The sequence below is a fragment of the Zingiber officinale genome, chromosome 5A (genome assembly GCF_018446385.1).
Source record: "Zingiber officinale cultivar Zhangliang chromosome 5A, Zo_v1.1, whole genome shotgun sequence".
Taxonomy (NCBI): Eukaryota; Viridiplantae; Streptophyta; class Magnoliopsida; order Zingiberales; family Zingiberaceae; genus Zingiber; species Zingiber officinale.
This window is the reverse complement of record NC_055994.1, coordinates 1,948,094-1,956,352: the sequence shown is the minus strand read 5'-3', so window position 1 is coordinate 1,956,352 and position 8,259 is coordinate 1,948,094.

The window sequence follows — 8,259 nt, the reverse complement described above, 5'->3', positions numbered from 1 at the left end:
TAGCTTCCAGATAGCCTGAAACACATCATCGTTTGTGCATTTGGCACATTTATCAAAATGCCACTATACATTTGAGTCGAGTTTTTTCTCAGTTTAGAGACTTTGCTAAAGATTTTACCTCATGTATATATGATTTTGATGAAGAGGAAGATTTTATTTCAGCATGGAACATAATGTTAGCAAAGTATGCACTTGAAGATAATGATTGGTTGAGGCGCATGTACAATATCAAGGAAAAATAGGCTTTGGTATATGGACGACAAATGTTTTGCGCGGATATGACTACAACCCAAAGAAGTGAGAGCATGAATACTATTGTGAAAAAGTATGTCACTTATAAACACAAGTTTATAGACTTCTTCAATCACTTCCAAAGACTCCTTGATGATCGTCGATATGAAGAATTAAAAGCTGATTTTAAATCAAATACAACTGTTCCATATTTAATGTTTCTAATTGAGATTTTAAAACATGCTAGTGAAATTTATACTCCTGAGGCATACAAGTGTTTTCAACAAGAGTGGTGCCTATCTCATGATTCTAGTCTAGAGATTGTTGAGGATGTTGATACATTTACAAAATATAAAGTGACTCCTCACAAAAAGAGAAATCATCATATAGTTACATTTGATAAGAAGTGTGAAAAAATTGAGTGCAGCTGTAGAAAATTTGAATTTGCTGGAATTTTATGTTCTCGTATTCTGAAAATATTTATATGGAAAAATATCATGAAGATCCCTAGTGAGTATGTATTGAAAAGGTGGACAAGAAAAGCAAAAATTGGATATTTTGAAGTTAATGATTCAATGGCCAATAATGCTAGTTTGGATCCAAAATTAATTCAAAACATGCGATACAAAGAGTTGTGTGGGTTGAATGTTCAATTGGTTACCAAGGCAGTGGAAAGGGATGACACTTACAAGTTTGTTAAAGATGCTATGTTGAGTTTGTGTAAGATGGTGGATGATAAGTTACAAGTTAATGAATAAAATGTCCAACAATCAAATGTGAGCCAAGCATCATGGGAATTTGATTATAGTGAAGGGAACTCTACTGGAGTGAAAGGGATTAAAATGAAGAAAAAAATGATGTCAAGTAAGAGGTTGAAAGGTGGGTTAGAGAAGATTTCAAGGAAAAGAAAAATGGCGAGGAAAACAAACTAAGCTTCAACAATTGTAATGGTTTCTATTCCATAACTTTACAAATTTTGTTTATTTGGTATTATTTGTTGGTAAATTTGAATAACTTAAATCATTCTATTTTTTTTATAACACAGGGTGCAGATCAAACTATTTCCAGCGTGGCCAACGTACAATATGACCAGATCAATCATCAAGTTAGTGTTTATTTTACTTATGTTAATCTAAGATAATTTATGTTATAACTATCTAAGATTGTATTTTATTTTTTTGTTTTAGCCTATAAATTATGTGCCAACAATTGGTAGCTCTATTGGTAGTTTCAATATGACTGAGCCACCATTATTGTCATCACAACTTTCTCAGGTATATATACATTTTAGTAACAATAGAACTTGTTTAAAAAATGACTGATTAAAATTTTGCTAACTGATTTGGTTGAGTCACTTGTATATTTTGCTTAGTGTCTTGTGAAATTAGCAAAGTATGGTTTATAGATCTTTAACTGACAATCTTGTTTGGTTTCACATAGGCCTTAAATAGTAGTACATGTTTGCTGATCTTGTATGGTTTTCACAGGCCTGATGTGAACATTTGTTAACTTTCTGACTCTGTAACATGTTAACTTCTGCCTAAGCTATCTTTTGTTTACTGTTATAGGTACAATTCCCATTTGTGCAGTTTATTGGATCACTTCCTGCGACCTCCTCTCCTTAGACATCAACGATCTCGTATGTGTCTATATCTATTTATATGTGCACTTAAAATGGTAGTTAATCTATTGATATGATTTCCTTTCTTGATAGGTTCCAAATGCTTTGGGAGTCTTAAAAGGAAGACAATGCTGAGATTGAACTCTTACATAACTTTCTAAATTGTTGCATCCCCCTTTTGGTAATGGAGTTGTGTTTACTTTTTGTTGGAAAAATATTGTTAGCTATATTTGATGATTCCTGATGTATCCTGGTTTGATGTATATATATATATATATAGCTATATTTGAAGATTGTAATGGACTATTCTGAGTAAGAAATATTGCACAAGAATTGGTATTGTAAGTTTTGTGTTTTCACTATGTGCATAAATCTTTTATAGGAATTGGATATGATAGTTGTTCTTGTAGATTAAATGTTCCATGAGAAATTCTGTATTTGACGAATGTTTCTTGTGTTATTAATTCCATTGTCAATTTTTTATAAATTCCATTAGCTCTATCCCTCTCTTGATAGTCTCTCCTTTCGGTTTAGAGCAAGCTAGGATGTATGTTTAGTGCAGTTGTTTAATGGAATAGCTTGGCTTGTAGCTCCTCTTGTTTAGTGCAGTTGTATGTGGGAAGGGTCGTTTCTGGAATGTAATAGCTGCTACTTGCTCCTTGTTGACTGGAAGGTTAGAGCAAGCTAGGCCATATAAGATAGTTTTGGACTGATCGATGAGGTTAATTGCCCTGGATTATTGCTTCATATGTTTGTTTGATGACTAAGAGGGTACCTGTACACCTCATATTTCAAGTATGGATTTATGCTAGTTTAGTGTGTTATGTAACCATGAAACAAGACCAACTAACCTGATCATTTGTTTAGTAAAAAGGTTGGTGTAGCATTTCTATTTGATGCTTGAATGTTGAATTAGAAATAAAGTATGATATCACATAAGTAACTGATGGTTGTGTCTAGTATACCTTTTTCATCTGTAATGCATGAATGTTAGATTAGAAATAAAGTATGTTTCCATATAATAATTTGTACTAATGGCTTTGAATGAACCGAATTATGTTAGGGGTATCTTTCTGAATTTCTTGAATGCTCCTTTACCTGTTTCGCCCTGAGCTCCATATGTCCCGTTACCAGTTAGTGTTACATTCATATGGGTTGCGTATTTGCTTCATTCTTACCTGCATAGCCATTTGATTTAAATGGTTACTAACCATGTTTACTTGCTGATTTGAAACGTGTCTGAACAAGTTATGTTCCTTTTTGTTGTTGTGTGGATACCATGCTCTTAGTAAAGCTTAGTGGGTTTATGTACACTTGGTAACCAAAACATCATGTTTAAAACACCTAATGGGTGAGAGGTTAACTCGGTATATGCCTAGCTGTAGGAAATAGTTGATACCATGTTTAGGATAACGTTTTAGTCAATGGTGCCCAAGGGTTTAATTAAAAATGAAAATGAATTGTGCCTCTATGTCATCTCCTATACAAATTATCATGCTTGAGCTGTGTTATATGTAATAGTTCTAAATGTTATGACGGAAATTCTTGCTGCTATACATCAATGTATCTAAGGTTAGATGTGATTGAATGGAATGGTCAAAAAGTAGAAACTGAAATGTCATGATTATGTTTTGGAAAATCTAAGGAAAATAGAGATAGAAAAGAATTTAAAATACCCTTGAAATCCTAGCAAGGTTAGTTGGTGTTGGTTGCTGAGGAACATGCTAGTAGTACACTAGAAATATAAAGAAGATTGTCCAATATAGATTTGAGGAAGGGAGGGAGCGAGCTGTGGACTGCAAATTAGTTTGCTTAGAATCAGTCACGCCTTCATTTTACGTGGCAATAGCAAATTAGCCCCAGCAAATTAACCATTCAATCCTTTCCATCCTTATTTAATGATGCTTTGTTCATAATTTTTTTTACCATGCATAGATTTTTAAGATGATATAGTTCGACATATTGCTCTACAATTGTCCAATCAAAGCTACTGAGAACCTTTGCTGAAAACAACTAAAAAATATTATGCCAAGAACCAAACAAACAAACAACTCAAAAACCTACCTTAGTCCTCTCCCGGCATGATAGGCTTCCAAGCCAACAATTTTGCTAAAATACAACCGACAGTCCACAAGTAAATTCCCACACTGTAGTTTGTGGCTCCCAAGAGCAACTCTGGGGCTCGATACCAAAGAGTTACTACCCTACTAGTCATAGGATGCTACTAACTGAGCCAAGTCTCATTAGTAAGGTTCATAACTCCAAGTTAACAAATGCATAACAAACCACTATAACAAGTATAACAGAACTAGTTCACTTTGTATAACAAAACAAGTTACATCACTTAGAGTTACATCAAAATGTCAAGTTACATTACAAAATAAGTTACATCAACCACACCCCCATCATCATAATCCAAGTACATACAACTACACCGATAGCAACTCTAAATTTCCTATTCAATGAACGTATTTCGTCATTAAACTGCATAATTATATGATTGTTGTTCCCATCATCCAGAACATCATTATATTCAACAACACCCTCATATCTAACACTTTTTTCCAATTCACTAATCTGCAACATTAATTTTTTATTATTCATCTTCAACTCATTAATAATTGTCTTACTTCTCTCTGACGGTTCTGGGTAATTCCATAAGAAAAAGCCACATCCTCTTTTCTGAATTTCAAATAAATTTAATCAAAACTCAATAATTAAGAAACTCACAACACCATGTTCGTATAATGAAAACTTACTCTAAAATTTGGACATGAAAAAAATCGTCGTCCTGGGTTGGATTCCGTCCATGAAGTCTAGAGAATAGTTCGTAACCCACAATAACATAATATATGGGGAGCTTCACATTGCTCGTCGTCCATGCGTCGTCGAGTGAAAGATGATGCTGATGAAGAGCCGGCTGCCATGATATTTCTTTCGTTTTACCTAAACAACAACAATTTATGAAAAAGACATAAATTTGACTAAAGCATACAAATTTCGACGGAAAAACTAACAACCGAACCGTCCCCAACATACTTAAAATGTCTCAATTCTGTCAAAGAATTACAACGCTCACAGAAACTTCCACTTTCTCCCATGTCATGTAATCTACAAGTGAGCAAATAACACACTCAACTAAACAAATGATCAGGTGAGTTGGTCTTGTTTCATGGTTACATAACACACTCAACTAGCATAAATCCATACTTGAAATATGAGGTGTACAGATACCCTCTTAGTCATCAAACAAACATATGAAGCAATAATCCAGGGGCATGAAATTACTTTTACGCTTTGTCTAAACTTTGCAAACACATTAATAACAAATTTTATTGTATAGCGTGTATAAGATGACATCAAAGATGTTTAGACTTTCATCAAGCAAAGACAACAAGCTAGAACTTCAATATGAAACTATACATTGTACAAACCAAAGAAAGATAGGAAGAATCCCAAAAATTGATAACCCAATTACATGTGACTTGAATTGCATCAAATAAGCATAAATGGGAAACACAAATTAAGCAATTCAATCGATACTTGATAGTTCAACATATTTAAACGTGTAGCTAAAGGGGCAGCAGTACCAAAATTTGCATTTGAGCAGTACCAAAATTTGCATTTTAATTAACCTTGAAGAAGAAGACAACAAGCTAGAATGACAATCTGAAACTATAGGCGACCAAATCTTAGGATGGGATTAGGGTGAAACAGTACCGCAATTTACCCCTAACGACGACAGAGGTTGAGGATCTTGAGACAGGGCGAGGGCTCGGAGGAGGCAGATCTGCGGAGGAGGAGTAGGCAGATCTGAAACTATATGGATTTCGTCGCCTGATGCGTTTTCTGCGGAGGAGTAGGAGAACTGGCTCGGAGGACGCAGTGCTGCGTTTCCTGCGTGGTGCGAGCACTGCGTTTCTGCGTTTCGGCGTCGCCGACGGAGGTGTCGCCGTCTGGGTTTTGCTCAGGGAGATCACAGGAGGAGCATTTCTGAGGGCGAGAGGATGGCGACGGTCCGCCGGCGGAGGTGTGGGAGCGCGAGAGGAAAGGTTAGGGCTTCGCGTATGCGTTTCAACGCGTTCTGCGTTTCTGCGCGGGATTTGCACGTGAGCGACACATGATCCATCAATTTATATGGACTTCGTGGTCCAGGGGGGGCCAGGGTAGAACGTGTCCAGAGGATCCGCGCTAACGAACATTTCCCAGCCAACAACAATGGTAAGGGCAATTTTAGATGTCATTGTCGCCTAACCAAGTTTACAACATCTCTGGAAGGCTAGTTCAAAGTATTTCACAAATACTTGAATTTTTTAAACTTCGCATTACACTTGCTTATACCTCCCTTCAACCATTCTCAAATCCAGTAATAGACAACCAGAAAAGTCACTGGTTGGAGCCAGGTTTCATCGCTTTCAACTTCAAGGTTATGAGGGAATCATGTGGTCAGGAGCGACTACCACATGAAGACCATCGGAGCTATACACTGCACTATTCGTCGGAGAAGAACTTGCATCGGGGCTATATTTGTTAGGTTTTGTCAGATAAACTTTTCTTTTACGTGTACAATAACCCGTTAAGTTCCTAGAAAACTATAGGATACTAAACTGGAGTAGCAATTTTTTTACCTATGTTACATTCCATGTTTCCTATGACAAGAACCTGCACCATTTGTTGAAAAATATTCTCCATCGGCTCAATGTTTGTCACCTCATCCCCATTTGACTTTTTCGCGTAGCATTGGTTAATCGTTCGCTGAAAAATTACCTGTATAGTTCACCAAAAATTTACCTACATCGTTAGCCATCGGTCGCCTTTGCTTTGGGCATAGTTGGGTGCCAAATTTGGGTGACCCTCATAGCGAAAGTACTCAAGGCGCCTGGACCAGGTTAGGGTACCCTCGAGCTGTAAGGGTCGACCATATTAGGTGCTCAAGATAACAAACACACACTTGTGAGCCCCTCTCACAACTATCAAAACGGTGTTTTTTTTGTTTATTTTTTTAAGATTCCGATTATACCAATAAGCTTTTAGTTTTAGGGTTTAGTGCTTGGGTTATAATATTAACACACAAAAAAAATTAAATTGAAAAAAAAAATTGGTGTGCAGGATAAGGTGTGCAAAATATCAACTATAGATAAAGATTTATTACCTTCCACACCTACTATGTGCATCCATCATGGGTGCCCCTCATAGGTCGAGGCGCCTCAACCAATTTTGTTTTTATTTTATTTTTAAGCTACCTATACTAATAAGATTTTACCTTCAGGGGTTGAGTTATAGTATTAAGGAAAAAAATTTAAATCGAATCTTTTTTGGTGTGCAAGGGTTATGCGAGATAATAAAACACACACACTCTCTCTTAGATAATTGTTAACCTACGGATCGTTCGTTGTGGAATGATTTGCGAATGCTCTGTCGAGGCACCTAGAATTGATCGAAGTGACCCAATTGAAATACATAGTTTTTTTTTTACTCCGGGGTTAAGCCAGGTTATAGTATTTAAGCTAAAAAAATTTAAAACTTAAAAATTTTTAGGTGCTCATGGGGTAATATATGTATTTAAGGTGTTTAGGGTTTAAGATTTAAGAATTTTTTATTTTTAAAGAAACAAAAAAATGAATTGAGGCTTTTGAATCAATTCCAAGCGCCTCAACCAAGCCGTCATGAACTGTTCCACAGATCGAGGGTCAATTTTCTACGGGCGCATGTCCTCAGGTAAAAAAATTTCTCTCACCCTCTAGTCACTTGGTGGTCGACTATAAGTTGATTATGTGATTTACCTCTTTTCATATAATTTGAGAGCGTAATGTGAGAGATATCTAGATGAGAAATTAATCATCTTTTGTTAATTAAAATAATTGATGACCACTTAAATAAATAATTTTATTTATATGTTGTTTTTTGAAATTTGGTATGAGATATTTAATTTATACTAGTGTGATCGTACACACGCGTTGCGTGTGTAATATAATAATATATAAATTATTTGGGTCTTTGAAAATCCGAATTGTTTGGATTTTCTAGTGCCACGTTAGAGAATCCCAGCAATAAACTATTGTAATGGGCTTCCCTATGTAAAAAAATTATTTTAATTTAATATTATACTTATCTTAATAAAAGAAACTAAAAAAAGTATATTTTTTAACATCGTGTTGGTCTAAAATATTTATAGAAGCTTCTTTGATCATAGTGTTGTCAATTCTAAGATGTGGGACTAAAGAGAACTATATTTTTTATATAAAACAACCAAAGAAAATTACTAATAAACCTTGGAATTATTTTTAGTGTGAATAGAAAAAAGGATAGTAACGTAAATTCATTTTAGGCTTCACCAAAGTTAGTTAGTAAAGGGGGAGATTTTTAATAAAATAGTAAGATTCATTAATTTTGAGGATAATCAATTT